This window comes from Primulina tabacum, chromosome 10 (genome assembly GCF_025594145.1).
Source record: "Primulina tabacum isolate GXHZ01 chromosome 10, ASM2559414v2, whole genome shotgun sequence".
In the NCBI taxonomy this organism is placed as follows: Eukaryota; Viridiplantae; Streptophyta; class Magnoliopsida; order Lamiales; family Gesneriaceae; genus Primulina; species Primulina tabacum.
This window is the reverse complement of record NC_134559.1, coordinates 36754978-36772261: the sequence shown is the minus strand read 5'-3', so window position 1 is coordinate 36772261 and position 17284 is coordinate 36754978. Positions and strand designations below refer to the sequence as shown.

The 17284-nt window shown below is 38.8% G+C and overlaps 6 non-coding genes and 3 pseudogenes across 6 annotated transcripts; all 9 read left to right on the top strand.

Moving 5' to 3' along the window:
- Nucleotides 1–8963: 8963 nt before the first annotated feature.
- Nucleotides 8964–9082, top strand: LOC142510128 (5S ribosomal RNA). The gene has a single exon (XR_012808259.1). It is a non-coding gene; the product is annotated as a 5S ribosomal RNA (ribosomal RNA).
- A 682-nt stretch (nt 9083–9764) lies between these two features.
- Nucleotides 9765–9883, top strand: LOC142509772 (5S ribosomal RNA). Its single transcript, XR_012807927.1, has one exon. It is a non-coding gene; the product is annotated as a 5S ribosomal RNA (ribosomal RNA).
- A 681-nt stretch (nt 9884–10564) lies between these two features.
- On the top strand, nt 10565–10683 carry LOC142506643 (5S ribosomal RNA). The gene has a single exon (XR_012804929.1). It is a non-coding gene; the product is annotated as a 5S ribosomal RNA (ribosomal RNA).
- A 679-nt stretch (nt 10684–11362) lies between these two features.
- LOC142510915 (5S ribosomal RNA) lies at nt 11363–11485 on the top strand (annotated as a pseudogene).
- Nucleotides 11486–12110: 625 nt separating this feature from the next.
- Nucleotides 12111–12229, top strand: LOC142516048 (5S ribosomal RNA). Its single transcript, XR_012811863.1, has one exon. It is a non-coding gene; the product is annotated as a 5S ribosomal RNA (ribosomal RNA).
- A 683-nt stretch (nt 12230–12912) lies between these two features.
- Nucleotides 12913–13031, top strand: LOC142513215 (5S ribosomal RNA). Its single transcript, XR_012809174.1, has one exon. It is a non-coding gene; the product is annotated as a 5S ribosomal RNA (ribosomal RNA).
- Nucleotides 13032–13708: 677 nt separating this feature from the next.
- Nucleotides 13709–13828, top strand: LOC142511728 (5S ribosomal RNA; annotated as a pseudogene).
- A 684-nt stretch (nt 13829–14512) lies between these two features.
- LOC142508985 (5S ribosomal RNA) lies at nt 14513–14631 on the top strand. Its single transcript, XR_012807179.1, has one exon. It is a non-coding gene; the product is annotated as a 5S ribosomal RNA (ribosomal RNA).
- A 2470-nt stretch (nt 14632–17101) lies between these two features.
- On the top strand, nt 17102–17220 carry LOC142511411 (5S ribosomal RNA; annotated as a pseudogene).
- Nucleotides 17221–17284: the final 64 nt, after the last annotated feature.

The following is a 17284-nucleotide window of genomic DNA, read 5'->3' as shown; positions in this document are numbered from 1 at the left end:
GATTTGATACGACATGTTTATATTCATGTTTTAAAGTTTATGAAAGGTATGTTGGCATTATGATTTTACAATACACGTTTATGTTATGCTTTTAAGTTCATGAAAGATATGTTGAGTATGATATTTTTCACTGGTGTGTGCTATGTATATGTACTTGTTATTTCTAGTATAGGTGTGTTGATTCTTTAGACTCACTAGGCGTGTGTGATGCAGGTGAGCTAAATGTTGAGGAGACTATAGGTGCCGACTCTAAGTAGGCAGACCTGGTGCGATGACACGACCCGAGGACCACATGTTTTCCGCATTACGATTTATGAGATTGAGAGGAAATGAATATTTTCACACGTTGATGATTTTAAGATTTTATTAGTTTATGTTTTCGTATGATTGTAGATGAGTTTGGTTATTTTTTTACCGTCAATTATTACGATTATTTTAAATGTTATTTCGAAAATGCGAGTTTTTATTTTAAAAAAATGTCTAGTAGAATTTTAAAAATGAGTGAGACGTTACAGTTGGTATCAGAGCAAGGGCCATGTATAGGGTTGTGCCACCTCCAGTTTCTGCAGCTCAGTCTTCAAGCCTCAAGTCTGTAAGCTTTTATGACTTCAATGTTTTAAATGTTTTACTTATATCACCTGCATGTTAACATGATTTACGCTTTATGATGATTTACGGTATATGTTTAACTGCTTTTATGATTTAAGGATTTACTGTTTTAAAAACTAGATTAAATTGCATGTTGGTTACGTTTGGAATTGGACGTGTCTAAGAATTCGAATATTGGTCTTTAGGAGAAGTGGATAATGATTTGATTATATCGATTTTTAGGTTAGAAGTACTGATGTTCTACTCTTTGGGGTAATAAGTTAATCTTGAAAGTTATGAATGCTTTTGGGACTTGTAGAATTTCTAAGAAATTATTGATAGTTCGTGGTTGCTAGTTGAATTAATTTTTGATGAATCCATACAAGGATTAATGATTCGAAAACTACGACGATCTTTGGAACTATAATAACGTAGAATTTATTTAGGATGCATGCTCTACCTAATGGGACCTAAGGATTTAATTGAATTGATTGAGAATTTAAAGGACCTAATTGTAATAATCAATAATTGAGGACCTAAGTGCAACAATAAAATTCTAAGGGACTTTTTCGAATTTACCAAACTTTGGGATTAAATTTTTAGTTTTGAGAATTTTAAGGTTTAATGAGTCCAAGTCGAAAATTTTAGGGAAAAAAAATGCAAATTTCGAGGAGTTATAAGGCCAAAATTGTAATCTTTGACAATTTTAAGGACCAAATTGTAAATTTTGAAATTTTGAGGATTAAAATTCGAACTTTTGAGGAACACTTGGGTAAAATCAGTAATTTTCGAGGTTATGAGAATTGATCTTGGGTCTAATAAAGTTAAGATTATTGAATTTTATGTTACGAGAAACCTATAAAATGGGATTAGGAACGCCAAGAACTTATGGGTAATTTTTGGATTCTCGAGATTAAGGACAAATTCGGATAATATTCGAGGAAAGTAAGAACTAATTTTGAATTTTTTAAGAAATTTAGGGATTTGTTTAGCAGTAAGTGAGAATTGAATGGTTTAAATGATAAGACTTTTCGGTGATTTGAGCTTGAAGAGATAATTAGAACTTGATTATAATCTGGCTTATAATATAATAAGGAATGACAATCAAGGGCATTGTAGGATGATTCAATATTGGGCTTGAAAATCTAAATGTTAATGGAATAAGACAATGGAAAAAAATTAAGAATTTAGAGTGATAACAATTTAAGGTAAAGTGATCATTTAGTCAAGTTACAAGATTAGACATTAAGTTAACTTATTTTTGGGGACTTAAGGTTTGATGTAGCATAAGTTTTAATCACGATCTTAAGAGTTAAAATTATATCTTTGTCAGAATTTAAATTTTTCTAGAAAGTTGGGTATGTTTGATGGTTATGTTACTCGATAGATGCATGTAAGAATTGAGGTAGACACCTCGTCTTGAGGAATTTTTGGTAAGTTATTAAGAAACTTGAGAATAAGTGAATATGTGTGTTGGAATTATGTTATCTAATACTATTTGGGTCGCGTAAGCTTGAATTTTAAGTTTATGGAATACGTGTTCATACGGAAATTTTGGGTGAAAAAATAATAATAATAATAATAAAAGAATTAGTTGTGTTCAACATAAGTTATCAATTAATGAATATTAAGATTTTTATCGAGTGAGAAATCTAAAAAGCTTGATATGGGGATTCTAGAACTCTATGGAGTATAAGTGAAGTTGATTTATTAGAGTTAGTCTAATGATCCCATGGGATGACTTAATAAGTTTTATATGCTAGTATGTATGAAGCATTGAGAATACGTAAGAATGCAACATTCATTTCAACGAGGAAAGTCCAAGGGCCTTAAGCCTCAACTAAATTGTAATTGGGAAGAAAATAGTTTAAGCATGTGATTGATGATAGAAGTGTTTTATTAATTAGGTAGAAGTTCGATAGTTTTATGGATTAACACTACTCGAATTTAAAGATTTGCAACAATTTAATATTTGGGATGTACTTGTAAATAATAAGTTACGTAAGTTTGGTGCTATAAGATAATGATTCGATTCAAGGATCTTAGGCGAATATCATTATGGGTTTGAGATAAGGTTTAACTTTTAAGTGTATCACCGAAGATATAAGTCGATCAGTAAAATCTTGGTGTTAAGATTTCTTAAGTTGCATAAATGATAATGTAATAAGTTGATGAACATTATGTGTATAGTATAAGAAAAGTAAGACGCAATAAAATTCGAACTGCCATTTCTAATATTGGGAAGTTTGAGAAAAGTCGGAATTTGAGGCATGAGTAGAATAGAACTAAGTCGCAATAAGTAGTTCTAGGTTGCAATTCACAAATAAGGATCTCAATAGGCAAAATAATTAGGATTGAGGAGACATAAGTACATCCTAAGATTTATTATTTTATCAGAGTAGCGCAGCGGAAACGTGGAATATTGAGATTCTAGAATTAAGAGTCTAAACTTTGTGATTATCAAGGATAAGCGAATTTCGCGGACGAAATTCAATTTAAGGGGGGAAGATTGTAACGTCCCGAAAATAGGAAAGTCCACGTAAACCACATGCATGCAAATTATTAAATTCTTTGGTATTTCATTAAATTCTTTTAAAGCATAAAATGTATTTTTATTTTATTAAATTGCGTTTAATTATTTTTATGCATTTTATGCATAATTCATGCATGGTAGAATTTATTCCATACATTTTATAAGTTCATGCATTAAGGTTTTTAAGTTGCATTTCGCTCTCGAACGAGGATCAGAGACCGGAAAATTTTCAAGAAAATTATTTTTATTACACGATTAAGTTCTATTAATTAATATAAGATGTTTTAAAGGTATTTTTCAAGAATTGAGATTTATTTGGTATTTTTATCAGCAGAATTTTATTTTTACCCGATAAGCAAATTTTATCGAATCGGGGGATTTTTTGAGGGTTCGGCTAATATTTTCAAAAACTTTACACCACAAAATATTTTTCGAGAGTGTGTTTGGACTTAATGAGACTACTTTTAAGCTTGTTGGGCTTAAAATCCTTTTTAAATCTTTAATTAACAACTTATGGCCTATTATATTTTAATTAACTACATAATAAATCCCTAAGGACCCACTACACCTAACATTACCCTCCCCAATCAGCCGACACCCTCAATCCCATCTCAACATTTTCATAGAAATCCCAGCAGCTGAAAGCACAGCCATTTCCATTCAAGGCGTAAGAAAATTCTCCGACTTGATTCCCGACGCTCGTTTTTCGGTTTTCTTGCGAAATATTTTCACCAGGCACGCTTTATATCATTCTTCTGCATCATACACGTTTTATATACTGAGTTTGGTGTTCATTCATGAAAAGTTTCGATCCAAGCTTGTCTATGGAAGATCTTTGAATTTCTTGTGTTTATTGCATTCTTTTTGTTTCAAGTCTCACATTTTCTTGAATTGTGCAAGGAGGCTGTCGTTTTGTTGATGCTAAGGGACCGTTCAGAGCAGGTTAGTGGAGTCATGAGGCTGGTGTAAGGTTCGGTAGGTTTGGAGTGAAGGCCGAGATGTGTAGCGGCTTGGGGTTTCTTGTTTTCTTTGTCTAGATCGGTGGGTAGGTGAAGTCTGTGTTGGATTTCGGTTTTCTTCACGCCCAAACGCAGCGGAAGTTTTAAAATTTTAGTTTATTTTGACAATCAAAATAAGTTTTGCTTTGGACGCTCGTATGATTTTATCATAAACATTCATAGGGTGTTAAAAGTTATACCTTTTGTGAATAAATCACTGGACTCCAACTAATCCGGTATAAACGGATTAGCTCTTGTTGATTCCCTACGAACTTTCTTCGATCTCCTAATCCGGTCCACGACTGGAATATTTGTTCCTCTTCTAAATTGCACTAGAAATTTAGAAGAACTTTTGCGTACAGATTGAAAACGAGAGACGGCTCAAACCTTTTTTTTTTCAAAAATGGCCAAAAATATTTTTGGAGGAATTTTTGATATTGCCACTCACGTGAATCACCAATTGGGAGACTTGGAGGCTAGGTCAATTTTTCTCTTTTTTTTTTCCTAAAAACAATAGCCTTGACCTAAATTCCATAATTAACATTAATGAGCTTGATTAATTTATTGGGCTAGTCCAACTAGTTTAATCAATTAATCAAAGTCCATTAATAACTTTAATTATTTAATATGTTGGACTTGTACTCTTACAAGCCCATTAAACATATTCCCATTATATTTAATTTAATATTTAATAAACTCAACTTTTAAGTTTAATAAATTAAATTAATTATAAATTCAACATTTGAATTTAATATTTAAATTATAAATTCAACTCCTTGAATTTATCACCTCCAAAATTTAATATTTAATAAACCCAACTTTTGAGTTTAATAAATTAAATTATCAAATTTTATAAATTCAACTCCTTGAATTTATTCTCTCCAAATTTCATAAATTCAACTCCTTGAATTTACTATATTATAATATAAATTCAACTTCTTGAATTTATTCTCTCAATATTTTATATAAATTCAACTCCTTGAATTTATTATCTCATAATATAAATTCAACTCCTTGAATTTATTCTCTCAACGGGAACAAACGATCCAGTGCTTGTGTGACCCTCAATGGTTCAGGGATACAGCTAGCCGTGGGTTCACAACTCCTTGTGATTCAGGACATAATCCTTTATTCGGGCTTACCCTTAATTTGCCCCATTCTATGTATCAACAATTGATCATGAGAATGTCGGAACTCATTTCTGATTGCACCCATCGGATCATGGTAAGAGCGTCTAATAGCATCGCCCCATGACCCCCTAGGTATCACTGATAGTGCCTGCAAGAACCAGTAGATTATGATTAACGTACAGTACGGTCCCTTCATCTCATATATCCCAATCGAGTCTGCAACCATTAGTTCATCGAGGGTTGCATAATAATTCGATAACTATGTGACAACTATAATAGTGGCATCGCGTGTACTATTGGAGAACTCCTTCTCCAACGTACATCTCATACTCTGGCCAGAGATTCCATGCACTATTATTACATCAGATCACATAGGATATCCACACCCATAGATGAGCGGTGAATCCCCGACTACAATGCACTGGCTCCTATATGTGTCGCAACTGTACCCAACCTCGCCACCTGATGACTCTCCTGGAGCCGGTAAACGAGTCAAAGCACAGCCCTAGCATATAGAGCCTCAGTTTTGTCCCGGGTCGTAAGGACTAATGGCGTACAATCATAAGCACGGACTTATCCTCTCGATGAATGATAACCACTTGGAAAGTCCGAGGGAGGGTTGTTCGGTATAATCATCATATGACTACCCATCTGCATGTTTGGACATCTCTATGCCCTTACCAAGAAACGCAGTACACAACATCACAGATGCTAGTCTCGAGCTCAAGCGGCCTTTATCCCTGTTTTAGGCGGCTGAATCGACTAGGAACGAATTTAGAATATGCAGTGTTTACAAATGAGTTTCAACATCGAATTACGATTCATTTGTATTAAAGCATAATCAAGGACTTTATCTATGCTGTTTGCATGGGTATATAGATAAAGTATAACAAGACCATAAAAAGTTAAATTAAAATAAAGATTGTTTATTACACTTGAATCAATAAATTCCCTAGCCAACCGTTGGCTTGCAGGGCATCTACTCTAACAGTCTGGTGGTGCAAGGGCGACTCTAGACCTTGAACAGACTCTGGTGGGTCTGAACCATGGTCTGGAAATGCACGAACGCTGCTGGTCTTGTCCTAGAAGCCGCAAGGGAAGAGTTGGACGAGTTGGGTTCGATTGGTGTTGTGGGAAGTGTAGCGATACGGTGATCTACGCCTGATGCATGAGGCTAATGGCGTGGGTGCAGTAGGTTCAGGGGAGCCCTATGGTTGTCTAGGAAAGGCTGAGCCGTGCCTGGTTCCATCGGTGTTGGGCTAGGACGCGAGAATAGGGAGGTAGTGTAGTAGGGTAGGCGAAAGGGGAAGAGGCTGATTTCCAGCAGCTTGTAAGGCCTGATCGAATGGTTTAAGCAACGGGTCTGGATGTTTATAAGGCCTTTTAAGTGTTTGTTAGGTGTGGTAAAAAGTTGGGAAAATACGGTTAAGTTTCGAGTCGATTCGGGTTAAAACCGGGACACCGGTCCAAGTTTTAAAACAATTCGGTTAAGTTATAAAATGGGCTCAAGTTTACGTCTAGGGATGCTTTTAAATATTTTTTGGGATATTTTAAGGAATTTGGTAAGCTTCGGATCAAAATAATGAGTTTTGGATTTATCCGGGATTTAATCGCAACACGAAACGTTAATTACAGAATTAATTGAAACGCTAGATTTAATCTTAATTAAATTATGAAAAATTATATTTAAGCTCAAATAATTATAAGAAGTCTAATTTTTTAATTTGAGAATTTTATGCTAAGGTTTGGCTTAATTCGTGATTAAAGCGCGTTAATATGTTATGTTTAAAGATTAATTTAAAATTCATCGATTTAAGCCAAATAAAAATATGGGAAAAATTTTGTAGGCTTAAATAATTATTTGGGACATGTTAGAGTCAATGGAATTAAGAAAATGTCAAAAACGTGAAATTTTACGTCTAAGGGCAAAATGGTAATTTTTGGGTTTGCGGGGGCAAAATGGTCATTTTGCACCCGGGGTTAGATGTTGGTCCTGGAAGCGCCATGAGCACAAATTTACTATATTTTAAAGTTTTATGCATCATGATCACGATTTTTAAGATTTTATGAAAATATACGTTGCATGCTTGGTTTAAAGGAAAAATTACGTATATGCATGTTTTTATTAAGTGGTGAATATGATGATGTTTTTGAATGATGGGAGTTGGTTGTGACTGACGATGTATATGTATACGATGATAGGATTGGAGATATCGTGAGGGAAAAGGCCCTAGAGGGAGCCCGTTTACGGGAGAAGGCCCCAGAGGGAGACCGATGATCGTATTTCCATTGACATGATATGAGATATGATGAGCTGAGGCCAAGGCTCAGTGGACGGGTAATGCTGTCGCTGATGTCTCCGCCGCCGGGTACCATGATTTTATAGATGGATCAATCGATAGAGCTGATACGAAAGTCACAACTAATGAACTGAATTCAATTAAAAAGAAAATTTTTAAGTTTATGATGACATGAGATGACATGATTTAATATGATATGATTTGATACGACATGTTTATATTCATGTTTTAAAGTTAATGAAAGGTATGTTAGCATTATGATTTACAATACACGTTTATGTTATGCTTTTAAGTTCATGAAAGATATGTTGAGTATGAAATTTTTCTCTGCTGTATGCTATGTATATGTACTTGTTATTCTTGGTATAGGTGTGTTGATTCTTTAGACTCACAAGGCGTGTGTGATGCAGGTGAGCTAAATGTTGAGGAGACTATAGGTGCCGAACTCTGAGTAGGCAGACCTGGTGCGATGACACGACCCGAGGACCACATGTTTTTCGCATTACGATTTATGAGATTGAGAGGAAATGAATATTTTCACACGTTGATGATTTTAAGATTTTTATTAGTTTATATTTTCGAATTATTATAGATGAGTTTGGTTATTTTTTTACTGTCAAATTATTACGATTATTTTAAATATTATTTCGAAAATGCGAGCTTTTATTTAAAAAAATATGTCCAGTAGAATTTTAAAAATGAGTGAGACGTTACAATGCATGTTGCACCCCTTTTCGTGTTTTTATATTTTTGATTACTTGTTGACAGACTATTTTCGGCTCAAATCATCTGAATCTCGATCAAAACCAGATAAGACATGTGAAAACAACGTAGCTCGGACACTGCCGGATTTGGACAAAATTGAAACCTAATTTGATTGTAAACGGGCAAACGAACGAGACTCATTACTCCGCAATGAGCTGGCAAGATTTTAGCCGAATTCCTTTTCTAAGACCCTCTAATTTGCGATTTTCCGCTTTTGTTAAGCTTCCGTTTCCTCGAGAAATCCGCTTAGGAAGTCCGAAATTCGATTCCGGTTCCATTTTATCGTATCTCAGGCATAATAATAGCTTTACATTCGCTATTTGCTTCTTTTTATTTTTTTTCTATTTTCTGGGAACATTTAGCGATTTTTGTTGTCTTGAGCAGGTTTCGTGCGGAAGGGTATGACGCATATTACTTCGGAGACGGTTAACTCGTTAAAAACAATTATTTCAACTGTTGTATCCATAATTTACGAAAACGGTCATGACACGAGGACTTCCCAGGGAGGTCACCCATCCTAGCTCTGCCATCGCGCTAGAACGCTTAACTTCATGGTTCTAATTGGGCGAGAGCAGTGCCGCGTGTTGTCCATCGCCGCCTGCTCCACACGTACTCGAGGGATATAAGAATAAAAATCCCACTCAATGTCGGGTGCGATCATACCAGCACTAATGCACCGGATCCCATCAGAACTCCGAAGTTAAGCGTTCTTTGTCGAGAGCAGCACTAGGATGGGTGATCCCCTGGGAAGTCCTCGTGTTGTACCCTTTTTGTGTTTTTCTATTTTTGATTACTTGTTGACAGACGATTTTCGGCTCAAATAATCTGAATCTCGATCAGGATTAGATAAGACATGTGAAATCAACGTAGCTCAAGCACTGCCGGATTTGGACAAAATTGTAGCCTAATTTGATTGTAAACGGGCAAACGAACGAGACTCATTACTCCACAAGAAGCTGGCGAGATTTTAGCCGAATTCCTTCTTTAAGACCCTCTAATTTGCGATTTTCCGCTTCTGTTAAGCTTTCGTTTCCTCGAGAAATCCGCTTAGGAAGTTCGAAACTCGATTTCGGTTCCATTTTATCGTATCTCACGCATAATAATAGCTTTACATTCGCTATTTTCTTCTTCTTATTTTTTTTTCTCTTTTCTGGGAATATTTAGCAATTTTTTTTGTCGTGAGCCGGTTCTGTGCGGAATGGTATGACGCAAATTACTCTGGAGACGGTTAACTCATTAAAAACAATTATTTCGATTGTTTTAGCCCTAATGTACGTAAACGGTCGCGACACAAGGGCTGCCAGGGAGGTCACCCATCCTTGCTCTGGCATCGCGCCAGAATGCTTAACTTCATGGTTCTGATTGGGCGAGAGCAGTGCCGCGTGTTGTCCATCGCCGCCAGCTCCACACGTACTCTAGGGATATAAGAATAAACATCCCACTCAATGTCGGGTGCGATCGTACCAGCACTAATGCACCGGATCCCATCAGAACTCTGAAGTTCAGCGTGCTTGGACGAGAGCAGTACTAGGATGGGTGAAACCCTGGGAAGTCCTCGTGTTGCACCCCTTTTCGTGTTTTTCTATTTTTGATTACTTGTTGATAGACGATTTTCGGATCAAATCATCTGAATCAGGATCGGAACCAGATAAGACATGTGAAATCAACGTGGCTCGGGCACTGCCGGATTTGGACAAAATTGTAGGCTAATTTGATTGTAAACGGGCAAACGAACGAGACTCATTACTCTGCAATGAGCTAGCGAGATTTTAGCCGAATTTCTTCTTTAAGACCCTCTAATTTGCGATTTTCCGCTTCTGTTAAACTTTCGTTTCCTCATGAAATCCGCTTAGAAAGTCCGAAATTCGATTCCGGTTCCATTTTATCGTATCTCAGCCATAATAATAGCTTTACATTCGCTATTTTCTTATTCTTATTTTTTTTCTATTTTCTGAGAACATTTTGCGATTTTTGTTGTCGTGAGCCGGTTATGTGCGGAAGCGTATGACGCAGATTACTCCGTAGATGGTTAACTCATTAAAAACAAATATTTCGACTGTTTTAGCCATAATTTACGTAAACGGTCGTGACACGAGGACTTCTTGGTAGGTCACCCATCCTAGCTCTGCAATCGCGCCAGAACGCTTAACTTCATGGTTCTGTTGGGCGAGAGCAGTGCCGCGTGTTGTCCATCGCCGCCCACTCCACACGTACTCGAGGGATATAAGAATAAACATCCCACTCAATGTCGGGTGCAATCATACCAGCACTAACGCATCGGATCCCATCAGAACTCCGAAGTTAAGCGTGATTGGGCGATAGCAGTACTAGGATGGGTGACCCCCTTGGAAGTCCTCGTGTTGCACCCCTTTTCGTGTTTTTCTATTTTTGATTACTTGTTGACAGACGATTTTCGGCTCAAATCATCTGAATCTCGATCGAGACCAGATAAGACATGTGAAATCAACGTAGCTCGGGCACTGCCGGATTTGAACAAAATTGTAGCCTAATTTGATTGTAAACGGGCAAACGAACGAGACTCAGTACTCCGCAATGAGCTGGCGAGATTTTAGCCGAATTATTTCTTTAAGACCCTCTAATTTACGATATTCCGCTTCTGTTAAGCTTCCGTTTCCTCGAGAAATCCGCTTATGAAGTCCGAAATTAGATTCCGGTTCCATTTTATTGTATCTCAGCCATAATAATAGATTTACATTCGCTATTTTCTTCTTCTTATTTTTTTTCTATTTTCTGGGAACATTTAACGATTTTTGTTGTCGTGAGCCGGTTCTGTGCGGAAGGGTATGACGCAGATTACTCCGGAGACGGTTAACTCATTAAAAACAAATATTTCTACTGTTTTAGCCATAACTAACATAAACGGTCGCGACACGAGGACTTCCCAGGAGGTCCATCCTAGCTCTGCCATCGCGCCAGAATGCTTAACTTCATGGTTCTGATTGGGCGAGAGCAGTGCCGCGTGTTGTCCATCGCCGCCCGCTCCACACGTACTCGAGGGATATAAGAATAAACATCCCACTCAATGTCAGGTGCGATCATACTAGCACTAATGCACCGGATCCCATCAGAACTCAGAAGTTAAGCGTGCTTGGGCGAGAGCAGTACTAGGATGGGTGACCGTTCCCTTGGGAAGTCCTCATGTTGTACCTCTTTTCGTGTTTTTTATTTTTGATTACTTGTTGACAGACGATTTTCGGCTCAAACCATCTGAATCTCGATCGAGACCAGATAAGACATGTGAAATCAACGTTGCTCGGGCACTGCCAGATTTGGACAAAATTGTAGCCTAATTTGATTGTAAAAGGGCAAACGAACACGACTCCTCTAATTTGCGATTTTCCACTTCTGTTAGGTTTCCGTTTCCTCGAGAAATCCGCTTAAGAAGTCCGAAATTCGATTCCGGTTTTAATTATTGTATCTCAACCAAAATAATAGCTTTACATTCGCTATTTCCTTATTCTTATTTTTTTTCTGTTTTCTGGGAACATTTAGCGATTTTTGTTGTCGTGAGCCGGTTCTGTGCGGAAGGGTATGACGCAGATTACTCCGGAGATAATTAACTCATTAAAAACAATTATTTCGACTGTTTTAGCTATAATTTACGTAAACGGTCGTGACACGAGGACTTCCCAGGAGGTCCATCCTAGCTCTGCTATCGCGCCAGAATGCTTAACTTTATGGTTATGATTGGGCGAGAGCAGTGCCGCGTGTTGTCCATCGCCGCCAGCTCCACACGTACTCTAGGGATATAAGAGTAAACATCCCACTCAATGTCGGGTGCTATCGTACCAGCACTAATGCACCGGATCCCATCAGAACTCCGAAGTTCAGCGTGCTTGGACGAGAGCAGTACTAGGATGGGTGACCCCTTGGGAAGTCCTCGTGTTGCACCCCTTTTCGTGTTTTTCTATTTTTGATTACTTCTTGACAGACGATTTTCGGATCAAATCATCTGAATCTCGATCGTGACCGGATAAGACATGTGAAATTAACGTAGCTCAGGCACTGCTTGATTTGGACAAAATTGTAGGCTAGTTTTATTGTAAACGGGCAAACGAACGAGACTCATTGCCCTGCAATAAGCTGGCGAAATTTTAGCCGAATTCCTTCTCTAAGACCCTTTAATTTGCGATTTTCCGCTTCTGTTAAGCTTCCGTTTTATCGAGAAATCCGCTTAGGAAGTCCGAAATTCGATTCTGAATCCATTTTATCGTATCCCAAGCATAATAATAGCTTTACATTCGCTATTTTCTTATTCTTATTTTTTTGCTATTATCTCGGAACATTTAGCGATTTTTATTGTCGTGAGTCGGTTCTGTGCGGAAGGGTATGACGCAAATTACTCCGGAGACGGTTAACTCATTAAAAACAATTATTTCGATTGTTTTATCCATAATTTACGTAATGGGTCGCGACACGAGGACTTCCCACGGAGGTCACCCATCCTAGCTCTGTCATCGCGCCAGAACGCTTAACTTCATGGTTCTGATTCGGCGAGATCAGTGCAGCGTGTTTTCCATCGCCGCCCGCTTTACAAGTACTCGAGGGATATAAAAATAAATATCCCACTTAATGTCGGGTGCGATCATACCAGCACTAATGCACCGGATCCCATCAGAACTCCGAAGTTAAGCGTGCTTGGGCGAGAGCTGTACTAGGATGGTTGACCCCCTGGGAAGAACTCGTGTTGCACCCCTTTTCGTGTTTTTCTATTTTTAATTACTTGTTGACAGACGATTTTCGGCTCAAATCATCTGAATTTCGATCAGGACAAGATAAGACATGTGAAATCAACATGGCTCGGACACTGCCGGATTTGGAAAAAATTGTAGCCTAATTTGATTGTAAACGGGCAAATGAACGAGACTCATTACGTCGCAATGAGCTGGCGGATTTTAGCCGAATTCCTTCTCTAAGACCCTCTAATTTGCGATTTTCCGCTTCGGTTAAGCTTTCGTTTCCTCGATAAATCCGCTTAGGAAGTTCGAAATTCGATTTCGATTCCATTTTATCGTATCCCAGGCATAATAATAGTTTTACATTCGCTATTTTATTCTTCTTTTTTTTTATTTTCTGGAAACATTTAGCGATTTTTGTTGTCGTGAGCCTGTTCTGTTTGGAAGGGTATGACACAGATTACTCCGGAGATGGTTAACTCATTAAAAACAATTATTTCGACAGTTTTAGCCATAATTACGTAAAGGGTCGCGACACGAGGACTTCCCAGGGAGGTCACCCATCCTCGCTCTGCGATTACGTCAGAACGCTTAACTTCATGGTTCTTATTAGGCGAGACCAGTGCCGCGTGTTGTCCATCACAGCCCGCTCCACACGTACTCGAGGGATATAAGAAAAAACATCCCACTCAATGTCGGGTGCGATCATACCAGCACTAATGCACCCGGATCCCATCAGAACTCTGAAGTTAAGCTTGCTTGGGTGAGACCAGTACTTGGATGGGTCACCGCCTAAAAAGTCCTTGTGTTGCATCTCTTTTCGTGTTTTTCTATTTTTGATTACTTGTTGACCGACGATTTTCGGCTCAAATCATCTGAATCTCCATCGGGACAAGATAAGACATGTGAAATCAACGTAGCTCGGGCACTACCGGATTTGGACAAAATTGCAGCCTAATTAGATTGTAAACGGGCAAACGAACGAGACTCATTACTCCGCAATAAGCCTGCGAGATTTTAGCCGAATTCCTTCTCTAAGACCCTCTAATTTGCGATTTTCCGCTTTTGTTAAGCTTTTGTTTCCTCGAGAAATCCGCTTAGGAAGTCCTAAATTCGATTCCGGTTCCATTTTATCGTATCCCAAGCATAATAATAGCTTTACATTCTCTATTTTCTTCTTCTTATTTTTTTTTCTATTTTCTGGAAACATTTAGAGATTTTTGTTGTCGTGAGCCGGTTCTGTGCGGAATGGAATGACGGAGATTACTCCGGAGACGGTTAACTAATTAAAAACAATTATTTCGAATGTTTTAGCTATAATTTATGTAAACGGTCGCGACACGAGGACTTCCCAGGGAGGTCACTCATCCTAGCTCTGCCATCTCGCCAGAACGCTTAAATTCATGGTTCTGATTGGGCGAGAGCAGTGCCGCGTATTGTCCATTGCCGCTCGCGCCACACGTACTTGAGGGATATAGGAATAAACATCCCACTCAATGTCGGTTGCGATCATACCAGTACTAATGCACAGGATCCAGTCAGAACTCCGAAGTTAAGCGTCCTTGGGCGAGAGCAGTACTAGGATGGGTGACTACCTGGGAAGTCCTCGTGTTGGAACCCTTTTCGTGTTTTTCTATTTTTGATTACTTGCTGACAGACGATTTTCGGCTCAAATCATCTGAATCACGATCGGGACCAGATAAGACATGTGAAATCAACGTAGCTCGGGCTCTGCCAGATTTGGACAAAATTGTAGCCTAATTAGATTGTAAACGGGCAAACGAACGAGACTCATTACTCCGCAATGAGTTGGCAAGATTTTAGCCGAATTCCTTCTCTAAGACCCTCTAATATGCGATTTTTCGCTTCTGTTAAGCTTCCGTTTCCTCGAGTAATCCGCTTAGGAAGTCCGAAATTCGATTCCGGTTCCATTTTATCTTATCCCAGGCATAATAATAACTTTAAATTCGCTATTTTTTTTTCTATTTTCTGGGAACATTTAGCGATTTTTGTTGTCGTGAGCCGGTTCTGTGCGAAAGGGTATGATGCAGATTACTCCGGAGACGGTTAACTCATTGAAAACAATTAGTTCGATTGTTTTATCCATAATTTACGTAAACGGTCGCGACACGAGGACTTCCCAGGGAGGTCACCCATCCTAGCTCTACCATCGCGCCAGAACGCTTAACTTCATGGTTCTGATTGGGCGAGAGCAGTGCTATAATGATCTAGGGCCATTAGGGTGAACCAACAAAGGCCTCAGCCCATACCCACGCACCACTACTTGTCATGGGTCGTTAGGATGGTCCAGCATGGGCCGATGCCTTTGTTGGTTCAGCCTAATGGCCCATGATCGTTACAAAAAAAACGCTTTTTTTTGTAACGATCATGGGCCATTAGGCTGAACCAACAAAGGCCTCGGCCCATACCCACGCACCACTACAGGTCATGGGTCGTTAGGATGGTCCAGCATGGGCACCTTCACTCTTAGAATATCTCACCCCAGGTAAGTGGTTTCCTTCGCCTTCCCCAACACTTGAACCTAGGACCTCCAGTCTTACGTACCTAGATTCCTAAGTGTTGGTACCAGTTGAGAATTTAGTCTTTTTATATTATTTTAGCCATTATGAACCACGACTCAACCCCCGTGAACCATTTTTCAATTTTCCCAAGTTTTAAAAACCCTAATGACCAAAAATCTTCGACCCCGAGCCATCTCTTGATTTTCACGAGTTACCCCCGAACCATGTTGATCCAAAACTTGAACAACATCCTAAAGTATGCTACTGGACCCAAAGATCCCACGGAAAACACCCCAAACCAAAAAACAAGCCCCATACTCCTCTACCATAAGATGGCCGAGAAATCCTTGTTGGACAAGGACTCTTGATCAAGCTTCCCTGCATCTACCAACGAACCCAGCCACTGAACCAACCTGTTGTGCACCCCCTAAGGACCCTAAGGACTCGACTTGACCCAGCCCAAGCCGCCTAGACCATGCCCACCAGCCTGCAACAAGCCCAGAACCCTGCACGCAATTCCCCTTGATTCTCCGGTGGGAGTCATAGCTTGCTAGGACTCCCTCCCAGCCCTTGAGCGCGAGTCCTAGCATGGCAAGGACTCTATCCCTAACTCACCCACAACCTTGGCTAACCCCTGGAACCAGCCAAGCAAGCCCTAGCCCCTGCAACAATAAAACCGAACCCCTTTGCTCCATGATAGCAAGTTGCTGCACAGCTTGTGTTCTATTGCATGTGTGGTGTTAAGGTGATTATCTAGGACTCTAAATCCCGCGTAAAATCATGCCTAAACATAACCTATATCATGGCAGCCCGTATATACATGTAAACGACAAAAGTTTGAATCCAAATCATGCTTGGAATTTCATGGATTGCATAAAAACGAAAATAATTCAAAGTGTCACTTGTTTCCCAAAATTTTCATGCATAAAAATATAATATGATGTGATGATAGTTTGAAGGGAAGAATAGGTGTGCCTATGCGTAATTTACGCACGAAAAACCGTTGACGATGACGAAGAATGGAGCAAGAACCTTGGCTAAGACTTTCCCTTGGCAATGCTCGAAAGTTTGCCTCAATTTTTAAACATGTGTGTGCCGTGTAATCTAGGTATTTTGAGAAGAGTGGCCGTGTGCTTTTGAAAGAATCGTAGGGTTATGGAAAAGGTTTTCATATTATACACTTAATTAAACACTAACAAGGCTTTAGACCTAATAAGCCCCTAATTAAGCCAATTAGTCTTTAATTAGAATTAATTAAAATATTAGTAATGTTTTGGTAAAAATAGTTTGGGAATTAAATAGCCAGATTGCCAAAAAGTTCGTATTTTTTTATTGAAAAACCCACACGGATAAAATTTACGTTCCGGCATATAAAATCAACATGCAAGTATCGAAATTTAAGGGACCAAAATGCAATATTTCGAAAGATTTGGGACCTAAGGGCAATTTACGAACGTTTAAGGGCTGAATCAAAATTTTCGAAATAATATAAGGATTTATTTGTTGTCCATCGCCGCCCGCGCCACACGCACTTGAGGGATATAAGCATAAACATCCCACTCAATGTCGGATGCGATCATATCAGCACTAATGTACCGGATATCATCAAGACTCCGAAGTTAAGCGTGCTTGGACAAGAGCAATACTAGGATGGGTGACCCCCTGGGAAATCCTCGTGTTGCACCCCCTTTTTCGTATTTTTCTATTTTTGATTACTTGTTGACAGACGATTTTCGGCTCAAATCATCTGA